Raw genomic sequence first — 18067 nt, forward strand, 5'->3', positions numbered from 1 at the left:
TAAGGGTTAATTTGGGGTTCAGGGTGTGTTTGGGGTGCCAGGGTTAATTTTAGGGTTTGGGGTGCAAGGGATAATTTGGGGGTTCAGAGTGTGTTTGGGTTTTGGGGTGCAAGGGTTAATTTGGGGGTTCAGGGTGTGTTTGGGTTTTGGGGTGCCAGGGTTAATTTTAGGGTTTTGGGTGTGTTTGGGGTGCAAGGGTTAATTTGGGGGTTCAGGGTGTGTTTGGGTTTTGGGGTGCCAGGGTTAATTTTAGGGTTTAGGCTGTATTTGGGTTTTGGGGTGCAAGTGTTAATTTGGGGATTCAGGGTGTGTTTGGGTTTTGGGGTGCCATGGTTAATTTTAGGGTTTAGGGTGTTTTTTGGGTGCAAGGGTTAATAGTGGGGTTTAGTCACAGATCCATTCGCAGGAGGGATGCAGTGGCAGGTTTTTCGTTATGAAAAAACTTGCTGAAAAAAACACATTTTTTAGGCTTTTTGCAATTTTCCACAACTTACACAGGCACGCACTACGTCACATGTGACATACACAAAAATACACATGCTCAAACACAAAAGGTGCATATTAAACAAGCAGGCAGACTGATACAGACAAACATCAAACACACATAATGCACACACATTGCAACGCAGGCATTCATTATAACACGTACGAAGCACACACATGCAGGGAGCTGCATCTGAATTTGGCCCCTTAATGAAAACTCGTGCTTTCCGAAAAATGAAGAAGCTGGTCTGGGACGGAAATTGAGCAGCTGGGACCGAGAGCGGAGGATCGATGCTGCTCTTTTTTTGTCCAGCGCTGTCCAGCGCCGTAAATGTCCCTACATATTTGGACACGTCTTTGACAAACTTGTCTCCAAATAGTTGGCCCGCTGCTAGGGGTCCCGGCTCAGCGTCCGCTAGCTCGGTCAAGTTACTGTCCATTTTCATGAGCAGGGATTTCCTCCTCTCTGACGAAATGGCGCAGTTGGCGTTGCCCAGCAAGCATATGGCACGCTGGGTCCAGCCAGCCAATACATCCGGGTCCACAGGAGTGGAACTCTCCTTGGCCGCTAGAGCCATCTCTAAGATCTTCGCCAGAGGACCGATTGTGTCCAACATCTTGTCCTGGCAGCCTGACCATGCCCTATCCAAACCTCGTTTGGGGTCTTTAGAGAACTTCCGAAGGAAGGTCAAGAGGCTTGCGTCGATCTCTGGGGTCTCCGCCACTTTGTCTGGGATGTCCGGGCGAGGGCATTCTGATTTAAGGCGGTTCCTGACTTCCCTCGGGAAGCTCTTTCTCAGATTGTCGTGTATGTATGCCGTCACCGCCTGAGGCGGCACCCAGTCCTGTGACCTGGGGTGTATGATCTCCGTAGGATCGAATGTGAAAGGAGTATGCACCTGGACCATCTCCACCTGCACCTTCTTCGGAGGAGGCTGCTCTTCCGATGTGTCGGTATCTGTGCCTGTGGTAGCGTCCGTGTCCGTGTCAGTATCTGTATGGACCTTGCGCTTGGACTTGGCCTTGGCGCCAAAATAGGAATGATCCACTGTGTCCGGTAGGGTAGCAAGGGCCTGTGCATGAGGCCATGTGGCAGTGTCAACAGCCTGTTGACTGGAAGTGGAAGCTTCCGCTCTCTTCTTTTGCGGTTTGGTATAGCCATGCCTCTTGGCAAAGCCCTCCAATTGTTTCCGGATTGGGCGAAGGGCTGTGGCTAGGGCTTGCTGCACTGTTTGTGGGACCGTGGTCTCCATAGCCCTATTGACGGACGACTGCACAGATGCGTCCAATGCAATGACTAAATTGTCCTCAAGGACAGCCTCCTGCTGTCCGTCATAAACCTCCTCCTCCACATATTCTTCATTGTACTGACCCCACTGCAACATTTCAGGGGTGGTTGGTCCTGCACGTCAATGAAGAAATGCCAAAGCACTGTTCAGCCACCAGGAGGGTCAAGGGGGGGGGGTTAGCCCTGCAAGCACACTGGATTCCACAAAGTACAAACCCCCTCAGCAAAGCTGTAGTCACAAGGGGCCAAAGACCCAGGCCAAAATACTGTCCACAGAGCGTGTGCGCACTCTAATCACTGGCCTCAATATTTTACAACCTTCACAGGCGTTTATCAGAGCAGAGGGGCCACCGGCAACTCTCCGTGTAAAAAATCGCTGTGTTTGACAGTTTGGGATTCGCGCCGTGACGTGCAGCCCAAACGCGACTGAAATCCTACTAGAAAGGAGCCCAAATTCAGTGCGTTTGGACGCACGCCGCGGCCGAGAGCCACCCGGACCCTACACGCGTCATCGGCCTATGAGGGACGCCGATGCGCATGCGCGAGACGCGCCTACGGGGAAACAAGCCGGGACAAAGGCCCTGAATGTGAAACACGGTGCCCGTCTGCTCCCGGTCAACGACCGCCGCTACCTCACGCCACTAGGCGTAACCAAGCCACTTTGAGGAATGAATCGGAACACGCTAGGCGCCGCGACGCTAGCGAAAATGCACAACACCCTCCCTGAAGTACCGATCACCCCACAAGTAGGTAACACGGTAGACCAACATGCGCTTTAAGCATAGTATAATGGGTACACTTATTAAAATTCAATCAGTTAACATAAACATTATTCACATTGACATGTGCAATCGTTGCTAACAGCTAGAGGGAGTAAACAATGTGCACTTAGCTCTTGCTGTGAGCAGCAAAGAAAGAGGAAGATGGCGGCAGGCAGAGGCCTCTTATGGACTAGGGGGGCGTGCCTTTGGGCTAGTCATGATGGGATGTGTAGTTGTTTAACGTTTTACTATGAAAAGCAAGCATTTTCATTGGCTGCTGTGAGCTTCAATAAAGATGGAGAAGCATAATCTGAAGCCTCCGGTCCTGAAATAGAATCCTCCGGCTTCAGGTATATATGCAATGGTGAGAGAGCTGCTCTCCATTGAGGACCTGCGGTTCGAGTCCCAGCCAACCAGCAGACCGATGGTTTACAGTAGGTGATTTTGGCATTTTGTTCGAGGCAGTTGTGCTTTTTAAAAATTTATTTTAGTATTGTGATGGAGTGAATTCGGCAGTCACCATGACGACAAAGCTTGTTTTCCTTTGCAAGACCTATTCCTCGGACCATGAGCAGGTCTGTCCGCAGTTGTTTAATGAGTCTAACAATCGGATTCCACTAAACTACGCGTTAATGGAAATACTCTATGAAGGAAGTGCAGCCTGGGGTACAGAAAGTATCATTTGCAATCACAGCAGCGCCTCCCGGCATTCCGCATTCATAAACAGTTTGGGGGTTTGTAGGGCTTTTGGATTTTAGGGCGTACATGGTCACTTAAGGGTTGAGGGTGGGTTTGTGTTTTGGGGGGCCAGGTGTAATTTAAGGGTTTAGAGCATGTTTGGGTTTGGGGTGCGAGGGTTAATTTTAGGGTTTTGTGTGTGTTTGTGTTCGGTGTGCAAGGGTTATTTTGGGGGTTCAGGGTGTGTTTGGGGTTTGGGGTGCAAGGGTTAATTTGTGGGTTCATGGTGTGTTTGCGTTTTGGGGTGCCAGGGTTAGTTTTAGGGTTTAGGGTGTGTTTGGGTTTTAGGGTACAAGGGTTAATATTAGGGTTTAGGGTGTGTTTGGGTTTGGGGTGCAAGGGTTAATTTGGGGGTTCAGGGTGTGTTTGGGTTTTGGGGTGCCAGGGTTAATTTTAGGGTTTAGGGTGTGTTTGGGTTTGGGGTGCAAGGGTTAATTTGGGGGTTCAGGGTGTGTTTGGGTTTTGGGGTGCCAGGGTTAATTTTATATTGGGGATCCGGGTGTGTTTGGGTTTTGGGGTGCAAGGGTTAATTTGGGGGTTCAGGGTGTGTTTGGGTTTTGGGGTGCCAGGGTTAATTTTAGGGTTCAGGGTGTGTTTGGGTTTGGGGTGCAAGGGTTAATTTGGGGGTTCAGGGTGTGTTTGGGTTTTGGGGTGCCAGGGATAATTTTATATTGGGGATCAGGGTGTGTTTGGGTTTTGGGATGCAAGGGTTAATTTGGGGGTTCAGGGTGTGTTTGGGTTTTGGGGTGCCAGGGTTAATTTTAGGGTGTGTTTGAGTTTTGGGGTGTAAGGGTTAATTTGGGGTTCAGGGTGTTTTTGGGGTGCCAGGGTTAATTTTAGGGTTTGGGGTGCAAGGGATAATTTGGGGGTTCAGAGTGTGTTTGGGTTTTGGGGTGCAAGGGTTAATTTGGGGGTTCAGGGTGTGTTTGGGTTTTGGGGTGCCAGGGTTAATTTTAGGGTTTTGGGTGTGTTTGGGGTGCAAGGGTTAATTTGGGGGTTCAGGGTGTGTTTGGGTTTTGGGGTGCCAGGGTTAATTTTAGGGTTTAGGCTGTATTTGGGTTTTGGGGTGCAAGTGTTAATTTGGGGATTCAGGGTGTGTTTGGGTTTTGGGGTGCCATGGTTAATTTTAGGGTTTAGGGTGTTTTTTGGTTGCAAGGGTTAATAGTGGGGTTTAGTCACAGATCCATTCGCAGGAGGGATGCAGTGGCGGGTTTTTCGTTATGACGAAGACCAGCCAAATCACTACAAGGTCCCGAGTGGTATCGCGCAGGTCGTGGGGAACCTGCCGCATACTGGTGCGTGCTAGTTCCATTGTATATTACTACGCAGTTGCGCGCGGTAGCCCCACAGCGATGTCGCATTAGAGGCCGGGTCCGGGAAAGGAGTTCGAGGTGGCCCAGGTGCTGGTTTCCACTGGACCGGTATTAAGTGATATGGCCTACAGGGAAAGGTTTCGCCTAGGTTTTGCAGTACTATTCATTCGCAACTGGTGTCCTTAGTTATAGCGGCAGAACGCTGTCTCATGCACACATTCATTTAGTATTGAAAGCTCACTACAAGTTGCAAGTACACAAGTAATGCTGAACAATATACAGTATTCACATAAATAAATGTGTTTAGCCTTCTTTGGTTGACAACTTTTCAGTAGATCGAAAAGTTCCATTTGGTCGAGAATCTTGAATACACGTAGGTGCACTTGGAACCAACATGGGACCTACAATACACGGGCAGTAATTTATTTTTCCTTACGGCGAAGAACTTGCTGAAAAAAACACATTTTTTAGGCTTTTTGCAATTTTCCACAACTTACACAGGCACGCACTACGTCACATGTGACATACACAAAAATACACATGCTCAAACACAAAAGGTGCATATTAAACAAGCAGGCAGACTGATACAGACAAACATCAAACACACATAATGCACACACATTGCAACGCAGGCATTCATTATAACACGTACGAAGCACACACATGCAGGGAGCTGCGTCTGAATTTGGCCCCTTAATGAAAACTCGTGCTTTCCGAAAAATGAAGAAGCTGGTCTGGGACGGAAATTGAGCAGCTGGGACCGAGAGCGGAGGATCGATGCTGCTCTTTTTTTTTTTAAGAAAGGCAGCGCTATGAACGGGAGCTCTGAACCAGGCTGCCATATGTCCCTTTTATGGCCATTACACTCACGGCGGTCTTCGTTCTTGCCGCAGAACAATGACGTCACTTCCGGCGCTCCCGGATGTGAGTAGGCTTTTGCAAGAGGAAGCCTCCGGCTTCAGGTATATATGCAATGGTGAGAGAGCTGCTCTCCATTGAGGACCTGCGGTTCGAGTCCCAGCCAACCAGCAGACCGATGGTTTACAGTAGGTGATTTTGGCATTTTGTTCGAGGCAGTTGTGCTTTTTAAAAATTTATTTTAGTATTGTGATGGAGTGAATTCGGCAGTCACCATGACGACAAAGCTTGTTTTCCTTTGCAAGGCCTATTCCTCGGACCATGAGCAGGTCTGTCCGCAGTTGTTTAATGAGTCTAACAATCGGATTCCACTAAACTACGCGTTAATGGAAATACTCTATGAAGGAAGTGCAGCCTGGGGTACAGAAAGTATCATTTGCAATCACAGCAGCGCCTCCCGGCATTCCGCATTCGTAAACAGTTTGGGGGTTTGTAGGGCTTTTGGATTTTAGGGCGTACATGGTCACTTAAGGGTTGAGGGTGGGTTTGTGTTTTGGGGGGCCAGGTGTAATTTAAGGTTTTTGTGTGTGTTTGTGTTCTGTGTGCAAGGGTTAATTTGGGGGTTCAGGGTGTGTTTGGGGTTTGGGGTGCAAAGGTTAATTTGGGGGTTCATGGTGTGTTTGGGTTTTGGGGTGCCAGGGTTAGTTTTAGGGTTTAGGGTGTGTTTGGGATTTAGGGTACAAGGGTTAATATTAGGGTTTAGGGTGTGTTTGGGTTTGGGTGCAAGGGTTAATTTGGGGGTTCAGGGTGTATTTGGGTTTTGGGGTGCCAGGGTTAATTTTAGGGTTTAGGGTGTGTTTGGGTTTGGGGTGCAAGGGTTAATTTGGGGGTTCAGGGTGTGTTTGGGTTTTGGGGTGCCAGGGTTAATTTTATATTGGGGATCCGGGTGTGTTTGGGTTTTGGGGTGCAAGGGTTAATTTGGGGGTTCAGGGTGTGTTTGGGTTTTGGGGTGCATGGGTTAATTTTAGGGTTTAGGGTGTGTTTGGGGTGCAAGGGTTAATTTGGGGGTTCAGGGTGTGTTTGGGTTTTGGGGTGCCAGGGTTAATTTTAGGGTTTAGGGTGCGTTTGGGTTTGGGGTGCAAGGGTTAATTTGGGGGTTCAGGGTGTGTTTGGGTTTTGGGGTGCCAGGGTTAGTTTTAGGGTTTATGGTGTGTTTGGGTTTTAGGGTACAAGGGTTAATATTAGGGTTTAGGGTGTGTATGGGTTTGGGGGGCAAGGGTTAATTTGGGGGTTTAGGGTGTGTTTGGGTTTTGGGGTGCCAGGGTTAATTTTAGGGTTTAGGGTGTGTTTGGGTTTGGGGTGCAAGGGTTAATTTGGGGGTTCAGGGTGTGTTTGGGTTTTGGGGTGCCAGGGATAATTTTATATTGGGGATCAGGGTGTGTTTGGGTTTTGGGATGCAAGGGTTAATTTGGGGTTCAGGGTGTGTTTGGGGTGCCAGGGTTAATTTTAGGGTTTGGGGTGCAAGGGATAATTTGGGGGTTCAGAGTGTGTTTGGGTTTTGGGGTGCAAGGGTTAATTTGGGCATTCAGGGTGTGTTTGGGTTTTGGGGTGCCATGGTTAATTTTAGGGTTTAGGGTGTTTTTTGGGTGCAAGGGTTAATAGTGGGGTTTAGGGTGTGTTTGGGTTTTGGGGTGCAATGGTTAATTTTGGGGTTCAAGGTGTGTTTGGGTTTTGGGGCTCCCAGCTGCAGGAGGTCAGACGTTTATCTGCAATTCATTGTGCAATTATCCAACAGTTTGCATTTTTCTGGAAAACTGAAACCAAAGTGGTGGACGTGCTCTTTAAATAGACCAGCAATTCCTGTTAAAATCACCAGACGCAAAAACATCTTATTGAAAACACAATAGTACCTTTGAAGTATTCAGATGCTTATTTTCAAATCACCCCAAAGTCATCAGGAACAATGTCATCCTCTAAAGTTATCGAAGAGTCATTTACAAGTCATCATCAGGAATAATGACACCTTCTGAAGTCAGCAGATACTAATTTTCAAGTCATCCTTAAATCATCACGACCTATCTTGATGTACAAGACACATTTGTTAGCAGATCTGATACCTCTGGTAGGTAAGGGTCAAACAGACGTGTATGGTCATTGAGTGATCAGTCATTGAGCATCTTTTTGAGAGATTTGATAGTTGGTTTGAGTTACAGGAATCAAGGATTTCAGCTCAGTATAACTTGTTAATGTTATAAACTAAGCAGCAGATCCGCTTCTTAGTTCTTAAGTGACTGCAGTTATGCAATAGATATTCAGGGGGCCTGTGTATAAAACCTACTACATTAATTAAGAGCTTGACATGCCAACTTTGAGGATTAGATATATTTTCTTAGACTAGTTTAGCAACAGCAAAACCTATTTAACAAAGGGTGATGGTGTATTGCAGTTTTGGAGACAGTGTTTAATTGGGTGAGTAAATGATAGATCTTGTAGAAGTGCGTATTGTCTCCATACATGTTAAATCCTAACTTGGTTTTAAGAGGGAAGTGAAGTGGCCATATAAATGTTAAGTAGCATTGGTGACCAGTTTGAACTGTAAGGTAACCAACAAATTTAAAGTTCACAATCCTAGAGAAGAATGGGCTTAGTTTTTCTTGATGGGTGGTTTCTCCAAGCGAACGACATATGTAAAAGAAGATTCCAACCTGTTTATTTTCCAGTTAATTTCTGATCTGTTATGCCTTTTTGATTTTCCTGCAAGTGGACGCATCCAACCTCTGCTCTAGACGAGGAAATGAACTTGTGGCGCGTCACAGTATATGAAAGAAGCAAAATACTAGAAATGTTTAGGTTTTTTTCTTCCGGAAAGCACCTTAGTCGGAAAGCACCTTAGTTGGTCCCTCCAACGACGATGAGCTTAACACCTTGCCTGCTGCGCCGATTCTCCCCCGGTGCTGAACATTCCGTTCGAGGGTGTGGTCATGACGGAACGGTTCCGTCATGAGCACTGCCCGACCGATGCTCATGACTGAACCGTTCAGTCATGAGCATCAAAGGGATAAATCTTAACCAAAATATTTTGCTATAGGGCATTACTTTGATATGCAGATCTGTGAAAAGAGCTCCCTAAGCGATACAACACACAACCTAATTTTTTGCTTTGGACTTCTTTGGTGTGGAGGACTGGGAAAATAATTGCCTAGTCAATACAGCACACAGCCTAAAAAACACTGTGGAGATGCTAAGCTAACCGTCTTTAGTGACTGTTGCCTTTCTTAGAACGGCACTTGGTCCTGAGTACATTTACTTTAGCAGAAGACAGTGAAGTTGAAATAGATGTGAGACCAAGGGTCGTTCAAACGCTACCTTATACACAGAATCTGGTTGCAGACTGACTGTCCAGCAGTCTAAAAAACATACTGATTAATAGAGGAGAGTGAGGCATACTCTTGAGACAGAGTTTGCTGAGACTCAGTGGTCAGTCACAAATATTTGACTCTTGTAGGTCTCAAACTCTTCTAAACTAGGACTGTGTGAGATAACTGGTTATAGAGGTAAGGCAGTGAAAGGTGTTACGTTATGGTAATCGTAGGGATTGCACAGAAAAACTATGGCCTAATATGTATTTTTTACTGTCTTTTGGAGTAACCAATACTTTTACAGAAGTGGAACAGAGCTTCTGAGCAGGAATAAAAAGTCTAATCCTATTTGTTAAGAATCGAGGACCCTCACCATGTACAGCTTAAAAGACAATACAACCTATTTTGAACTTAATTCTTTGTTCTAGTGGGAGCCAATGGGTATCTTTCAACAAGGGAGCTAGACACCAGCTTCTAGGTCGTTTGAAAATCATTCGATCTACCTGGTTCTGAACCATCTGTAATCTATATAGTTGAATTTTCTGTAGACCAATGTAAGAAGACTTAGCGTAATCTTAGCGTAATCGTAATCTTAGCGTAATCGAGCACAGAAGTATCTAAGGCCCTCATAACAGTGGTTAAAGCAGCTTGCGTGAGAAACCTGGATACCTTTTTAGGTCTCGTCTACGTAGCGCACATGCGCTGCATCGGAAAAAGACCTTTTGAAATTGATTCACTTTTCACCCTAAAAACGTGCACTCGTTGCATTGCTTTCAATGGTAGCGCGTGCACGTTTGGCGATTCGCTTGCATGAGCGAACTTTGACAACTTGTGTTTGTAATTAACTTGCACACACTTGGTGCCCCTGGCTCGCTCCCGCAAGAGAAACGTTTTGTTGGTTCTCGGTCGCACTCCACTCAACACTCCCACTTTGTTAACGCGCGGCAGTTATTTGTATTTTTTTTTTACAGCGTGCGCGACACTGCAGTTGTGATATGGTCCTCTTTAAATCCTGCTACTGTAAGCACTGACAGTGCTGCAAATAGCACCAAATTTTGTCTCCCAAGCATTCTCCTCGGTCGCCAGGTGACGACAACAGCTGGAGCACAGGTAACCTAGCAATACTATGCTTGCATGAGGTTATCACCCTGAATGGTGACACCTCCGTCATTGTACCATTGAACCTGTGCCCATTCTGTCTGTATATTACCACACGCTTAATGGAGCCTGGCCACATGCACAGAGATTATAATGTGCAGAGCCTGTTAACAGTTTGCGATGTTAATTCACAGGGTTGCAAGAACACTTAACAAGGCACAGGCGTGAGACTAGTGTTTTCGTTTTGACTAACACACACGTGGAACACTTTACTTGAATACCAAAGGAGAGGGAAGGTGGGAAAACCCAATATACCCTTGCGGGCTTGGGCAGGTACTAACAATATAGGGTTTAAGATGCCGGCAAGGGAATTTATTTGTCAGGGGGAAGCTGCCACAGACTTTGGGGCACTCGCCTGCAGGACGCTGCTCCAGATACAGCGTTCTGCCGCCCGGTCTATCGGGTCATCCGTGTAGCTACTCCTGACCCCTCCCGCCTACCCAGGGACTACAAATCCCGGCAGATCTTGCGGCCAGGACACCGCTCACGTTTTTCCAGGTGCCCGGTGGCGCACAAGTACAGCTGGGAGCCTCGCCTCGCGGGACGCACGCGGGACGTGCTGGGCTTCGGCCCTCCGTGGACCGAAGGGAACAGGACAGGCCTCCTCCCTTGATTCTACTGCAAGAGGAGGTAGAGTGTACCCACATACTATTTGACTATTTCTGTAGTTCAACTAATCCTACTCTGATCATGCCATGCAAGGGGGTAACAAGCTTAGCTGCGCAGAGGGGCCCAGGTCAGGTGGTACAAAAGCATCACACGATTAGCACAAGCTCATTGCCTACTGTTCTTGAGATAGACAAAAATTGTCCTTGTTACTCTCCATCCAGGACGCTATCTCCACCACAAATTTCCCCAAGAGTGCAAAACCTGTCCCTGTGGGATGAACTAAACAGTCTATGCAATACTAAGTATGTCACAGTGGAATCACCTTCTCTTGCAAAAGGCAACAGCACTCCAAGTACTAAAGGCAGTATACAGGAATCCCCCTTTTTATTGAACAAAGACAACACACAAGACTCAGTACTCTCACAGCAATTACCCATTAAAAGAAAGCATGATGAGGACAATGCCGAAGGGAATCAATCTAAATTCCATAAGCCATCCGTAAGCCCTGCATTACCTGCTAATAATTCCCCTATCACCATGGAGACTGATGTCAAACTGGATGATTCAATACCCTATCCCCAGATTCCTCTATTGACCCAGATCGAGCAACTTGTTAAAACCATAATTTCCCCACTAGTAGAAAAAATTAACTCCATAGGGGAAAGGCTCTCGGGTCTAGAGAACAAAATCACGGCCATCCTGACACCTATCAATAATTCAGTAACATCGAACCGTTCCCAGCCATTTACTACCTTGCCAACAGCTAAGCCAACTGCCAATCACAAAAGCGTTCAAGCCACATTACAACCACCTAAAATCCCAGATTCAACCGCTTCCAAAGCCCCTTTCAAATCTGCTTTATCAAGGCCCTCAGAGGTTAAAAGAGTACGCAAACCACCACACATACACCTTCCGCCAGAAGCCGCGCCATATGTGTCCGTCCTTTCAGGAGTACCAGCACTTGCGATGGGAAAAGCCGAAAGACAGCAGGACCTATTGAACAAAGTCATATTCTGGATGGGAAGAAATAGACCCCTACCACCGGATCAAGATGGCGGAATCCTGAGTGTGAGAAGGGTGGGCTGGCTGGGCTCACTACCAACAAACATTCCTGGCGACTTGGTACTGGTTAAATTCAGGAACCGGAACATCGTCCCATACTTAAGATCTTGCCCGCCCCAAGAAGGAGATGGCCCTATACGCACTTGGGATCTACTTGACTTTTATCCTTGCACGCCAAATATCCCCCGGTTAAGACCAACAGCAGAGTACCACAACCCGCTGGGAGGGGGGGGTGCAGGCACCCAGTGGTATTAGTTTCTCCGTTCCCAATAGATTTGATCCATTGTACAACTGTCGAAACTCTTGAGTCCTCCCACCTTAAGGGACAATTCTGTGTACATTTACTCCTGATAGGGATAAACCGCTTGAATAACATGTCACACCATGGAACTTTGAGGTTGGGGATATGTCTTTTTTACTCGAAGTTATGTTGTTATTGAATGTATATATTTATTTTTAAGACTGTCTTTTTTTGTACGCTTTTATGATTTTAAAACAAAAATCGAATAAAGCATTTTCGTATTTGTCAGGATAATTTCCAGATTCAGACTTGCATTCTAGTTTCTCACAATAATCTGATCAATCAAATCAATATCTGATATGACTATAATCGAAAATACTAACAATCAACTAGACAAAGAGACTATTCAAATGATATAGTCAGAATAAAGATGAGGATAATCTTTTTGAAAAAAATATTTTATTTATATCACTCATAAATTCATAGGGTGCATATCAACAGTTCACGTTGATTGCAATGCTTACAAATGAACAAGGAGATTAACTATTCTTCCTATAATTCATCTGAAAAAAGCCCAATCCCAGATAAAAACAGTAGGTGACATCTATCTTTCTTAAATAAAAAGTCACTTAAAATAATTAATGACACATGGAGGAATGGACTATGTAGTTGAGGTTTCGGTCTTCGGTTGTATTAATCCTTCTGACCTTCTTCAGGACAACACAGTGTGCATATAGCAGTGACCCTTTGTAATTGATTCCAGTTCTGACCTCAGGAATATGGAAGACGGTCAAATGTTCTCAATGATAGTCCTAGTTATTATCTGATTTTCATTGTCTCCAAGACTAAGTTTAAACAAATGTTCTTTTTTATGGACCAGTTGTCCTCATTTCCTTTTCGCACTTTTTGCTTCCAATTTGTGAAGGCAAACTTTCTGCATGAAACGCGGAAGTCTCTTGGAGTCCAGTGAATGCTGACATCTTACTTGAATACCAGCTCTCTTACACCAGGCATGCTCATTTACGAATCACGGGTAATATTACCTCAGAACCACACCCTTTGAAACACCAGGATTTGGAAAAACATAACCTAAGGCGTGAGAGTTAGCGACCTTAACCATTGGACCAACGTGTCTCCAGATGTCAGGCTTGCACATATATCCGTTTCCTTGTTTTTTTTATTTTTAATCGGCTGCTCTAGCTTGGCACTACAACATCGCCCCACTAACCAGCTTCTCGCCACCTGTTGGCTGCAGGCTAATCCACATGCATTAGAGGAGGCAGCAATACCAGCTACCAGGATAAGACCCGCCTGCCCACCCATCGAGGTTTTTCGACCTCTCCTTTAGGCACGCAAATATTGCCGGGAAGAGCGGACTACAATATGACTGGTTTGCTGTGCGCCGGCCAGCGGGCCTTGAATTGAGGTCCCCGTGTTTCTATCATGTGTTATTTATTTTATTTTTTTAACTGCCTCCTCTGACTGTCTGAAAACTTGTGTTTTGTCGGCACAAGGAGAGGCAAAGTAGAGACTCAAACTCAGTTCCCCAGGGTCAATGTCTGACAGTAATTTCAAGCCCTGAAACCAAGGGCATGTGCATTTGTTGACTCACTGGGTGTAGCGCCATGTTTTCCCTAGCCATGCTTCTCATATGCACACCACCTAGGATGCTGATGCCTCTGCGAGGCCCCCTCTGACCACTGATTAGGGGCCCCTGACAGCTATGGGATAAAAGGCATGGGCATTTAAGAGTTACAGAGTTCAGGATGTCTCTCGACTGTATAGGGCACCTGACAGAGGCGACGAGCGGCAGCCACGCAATAAAGTACATCATTATTGGCCATAAACAACTTTCACATTGGAAAGCAATTTAAGGGGCAGGGTGTAACGAATGGCATACATGACTTTAGGTTACTGCGTCAGTCGAGTAACCTTTTGCTAAGTGCACCAGTATTCCGTCTCTGAAATTATGAGCAGAGATTTATTTAAATGGTTTACAGCATAGTCCACATTTCTCTCCCTTTTTATCACAGGTATATTACACTATTTACTTTTATTGAATGGGTATTTAGTGCCCAATAAAGGAGACAGATTGGCCCTACTAGAATTTGAAGTGCTGCTTGTCTGTAAGAGGGGACGGATTCCAACAGGTACCGTTTTTCAGAGGACGCGAAATCACGACAGCACGAAATATTCTTCTTACCTGCCTTTGAGGTTAAGTAAAGGCATGCAAACACAATATCTTAAATTATATTTATGCAGATTAGCTCCTTTTGTCAGTGATTGAACAATGGCACAGCCCACAACGCGTGCTAAACTGAACACTGCAGTGTCATGCCTCCCTTTCAATATAACTGCTGAGCTTCAGTTTTTATGTATTTATTTGTTGCCGATATCTTAATTGTCAAATGCCATACACGTTCCCCTCTTCGCCAAAACAGTGAGCGCAAGATCGGTGCTACTTTAAAGCTGCTGTCGGCTGCTGCCTTAAGACTCCACTTAACATGGCAATAACAGAATTCCAAACTGCAGCATATCACATTGTTGCTGGGGGAAGCGGATCGAACCTGCCTCCTGCGTTTAATAAGTCAGCAGCTCTATACTTAGGACAACCTCACCTCCCCAGATGTTAACTATTGGGCCATGATTCAACAAATAAGGGACATGCGAAGTGCACCTGCCGGTGGGGGGCCATAAATTATTGAAGGGATTCAATGCCTCCTTTCGATGAGGCTTATACCATCTTACCTTCCCAGTTGTTGTCCCCCGAGCGATAGGTAAAGTTGAGCCGGGGCACCTCGTAGGCGAAGCTCTCTTCCCCTTGTACCTCTGCTCCTTGGCCTTTCTGCGCCGTGCCTCTCTCGCGCTACACAGGGGATCAAGCTAAGCTATAGACACAGTGCCCTAAGCACTTAAGATGTAGGCCAGACCTCCCTCTTTACTGAGGGTCGGTTGTATGTCGAATAGTCATTGTGCCCCAAGCTGTACCAGGTAACGGGGATTTGTAGCGGGCCACCCCTTCACTGAGGGTTGTTGAGCATCGCGGGCCTGGTGAGGGTAGGGCGACTGACTCCGGAATCTGGGGATCACAGTTCGATCTCCTGGGCCGGCGGCAGATTAGCCCAGCACCATGTGACTCTGGGCAATAGCTTGCTTAATCTTCCCAACGGCCCCCAGCGCCTAGAGACCCTTACGGGTGATTGTGCGCTTTACAAATGTGGATTATTATTATTATTATTATTATTATTATTATTGAGGCATGCAGCGAAGGTCTCCTCACCTCTATCATGACCACCTCTGTTTCACAATTCTCTATTCCTGCAGTAAATAAATGTGGTCTTAGTATGAAGTAACAACCCCCTATATTCTTTCATTCCATTTTAGGCCGAGCCTGGGCAGCACGTGAGCCAGGCTTTATTCAAGTATGGACTTGAAGCTCAGCTCACTCTCACAATTTGTCATTGGCTTGTGTCATTGTCCTTTTGTAAATGTTGACTGCTGATTCGTTAATAGGCTTGTTAGTCCCTCCTTAGTACCGCCTTGTCTTAATTTTTAACCTCCCATGAGGATTGGCCTTTTTACTTCTGTTACATAGTATGTCTTATTTAGTCGGTAAGCACTATTTTCTTTAATGAGTTTCTCCTACTTCAGGCACAACATGCTTTCGCGCAACATTCAGCATGCCTTGCGCGCTTTCACTTTCAAAGCAGCCTGGGACAATGGAGGCCACTTCTTTGAAATGAAATGTCTTGCATTTACAAGCGTTTTAGCTATTGGCATTGTAAATGCCTTTTATTTATGTGTTAATTATCAAAATAGATAAATAAAAGGCATTGTCATTTTCAATGCCAATAGCTTAAACTCTCGCAAATGCCAGACCTATTCCATTGCAAACGCTTGTTTGAAAAGGTCCTTGTTTTCTGTGTAATAATCACTGTGCCATTTCTGTTCCAATTGGCGGAGTTTTAATTTATCGCTTTTCGTTCATCAATGAACCATTCGGTTGAATCCACATGGTTGGAAGTCGAAGATCTAATCGCAGGAGCATGTTTATCAATGGCTGAAAGCACACATTTAAAATCCTTTTCATATCAGTGAACATCTTGGCTAAGGAGTGGTGTAGGAACGGATAAAGATTTCTGAACATTTTCATGGTGTTCAAAGAGTAAATACAAATTTACAGACCTCATGTTAAGGTCCCTACAAGATAACCATAGCCTGTGTGGTTCTTGAAGTAAAGGAGAACTGCAGAGAATGTAATACATAAAGGGAGTTCCATTGGAGCTGAGTAGAGTTGATGTGCATGCATCTATTGCTTTCTTGGGAGTTAATTAGGCGCCAACAGCCGAGATTGTAAGAAGATGAATGTCACAGTGAATGAGATCTAAATTGTTGAACTGCCATGTATCAATTTTAAATAGTTGTTAATGACACCAGCTAAAGAGTAAAAGTGGTCACTGACCATTCAGGAGACACTACTTTTCACCATAATTGGGCTCATTATAAGTGCTCATTGAAAGCCATTGTGGTAATACTGCACTCAGAATTGCACAGCGTAGTATGCCCATGCTATTATGAGTTGTCGACTTCCAGAGTGGAGAGTAACAATGGAAATCGGACATACTGCATAGATTTCTGCACGCCTCAGACCTTTCCACCGAAAATAATCTGCTTAGTTCTCCCTGTCGAAACAAGTCTTTGGGAGGGGGGGGGGGTGGAAGGGGCGAGGGACAGCTTTCTTGTTCCTGCAAAATTTCCAGCCTAACCTGCTATCTTCTTAAGCAGGCAAATAGGGATGGAGAAACTTGTAATAAGGGCCACAGTGTACTTGGCCTCACTGTTAGGCCGGTTGCTTTGTTTTTATTTTATTCTGGGTTCACCCAAGTCTGAAGAAAATACGACAGAATTGGAGTACAGTGCTATTTAAGCGATACCTTAGGTGGGTAAAAATATAAAACATTAATATCCATCACAGAGATTTTAAAGCAGCTTCCTTTTGCCCTGCAGGATATGTCTGTAATAATGCAGAAGAACAAGGGAGACCACAGTTATTCCACAGAATTGACACATGAAGATTTGGATGCAAAGGTGAGCAGGGCCTGGGTGATTGAGTGTGTATGTTTTCTGAAGCAACTTGGTTATATGGGAAAGACTTGCATGGCATTTTTCTTTACTGAGGAAAGTTGAGACTCCGGTTGGTTTTTTAAAAAAAACCTTTGAATAATGATGAGTAAATATACACTGTTGATGTTTAGTAGGGAAGACTGAGAGTAATGCAAGGATTTTTGCAATTTACTTTCCCAATAGTGAGATTGGTTATGGTTAGAAAAAAAGCCCCTTCCAAAATACCCAGGCTGCTTAACCTGAAGAGACTTCACCACTGCTCCGGAAGGCAGCCACTCAGCCGCACGCGAGTCTTGGTTTCAAGGCAGTGTGCCTTATTCCCTGCCGCAGCACTGGAATGTCCCGCTGTTCGAACAGTTTGAACTGCCTGTCTTTCCATGCCTCCATGGAAGCATAGGGGTACAACAAACGGAAGCCCGGGCGGACATAGTCTACTTACTGCCAGCGTGATGCCAAGAAGCGTGCATCCTTGACAGAGCTGACTGGATAAGCAACAAACCCCGAGGTGTGTGATTCCTAAGAAAAACCGATCCTGAGTTATTCTGCAGTTCCTGGTAACTGCGTGCGCTTTCCTAGTAGCTATCAATTTAACGCTCATACATTTAAAGAAGACAAACAGGTGAAGAAGAGTTGCTCTATTTTCCTATGATTATAGCTATGTCATTCGTGATGCGAAAGCTGCTTGGTTGCAGTGGTCCCAGCCATTTAGTCCGTTTTAAGACCTGTTCCAATTATATAGTTTGGTGCTGGTAATTTTACACATTATAGTTAGTTTTTATGATACATGCAGCCTCACTCAGCCTCACATCCTCACCCTCCCCCTCACACCCTCACACCCCCTCACACCCCCTCACTCACCCTCACACCCTCACACTCACACACTCACACACTCACACACTCACACACCCACCCACTCACCCTCACCCTCACACCCCCTCACCCTCACACCACTCAGTGCTACAACACATGTGTGTGTAGGTGCAAATGCAATGTTCTTGGATTTTCGTCACATTAAAATACACTGAACATAATCTTCACGAAATGTATTTACAAACGTTTAAGCTATTGCCATT

General features: G+C 45.5%; 1 protein-coding gene across 2 annotated transcripts in view; it reads left to right on the forward strand.

Annotated features, from left to right (window-relative positions):
- Positions 1 to 5500: 5500 nt before the first annotated feature.
- Positions 5501 to 18067, forward strand: part of ASNSD1 (asparagine synthetase domain containing 1) — a 49646-nt gene continuing 37079 nt past the window's right edge. The window contains exons 1-2 of one of the 2 annotated variants that reach the window (XM_086955358.1): positions 5501 to 5629; positions 16878 to 16958. The gene's annotated coding sequence lies outside the window, so the exon portion shown is untranslated. The remainder of the gene's footprint in view (positions 5630 to 16877; positions 16959 to 18067) is intronic. The other variant, XM_086955359.1, reaches the window with a different exon arrangement.

The sequence above is a fragment of the Lissotriton vulgaris genome, chromosome 2_1, assembly GCF_964263255.1.
Source record: "Lissotriton vulgaris chromosome 2_1, aLisVul1.2, whole genome shotgun sequence".
Lineage (NCBI taxonomy): Eukaryota > Metazoa > Chordata > Amphibia > Caudata > Salamandridae > Lissotriton > Lissotriton vulgaris.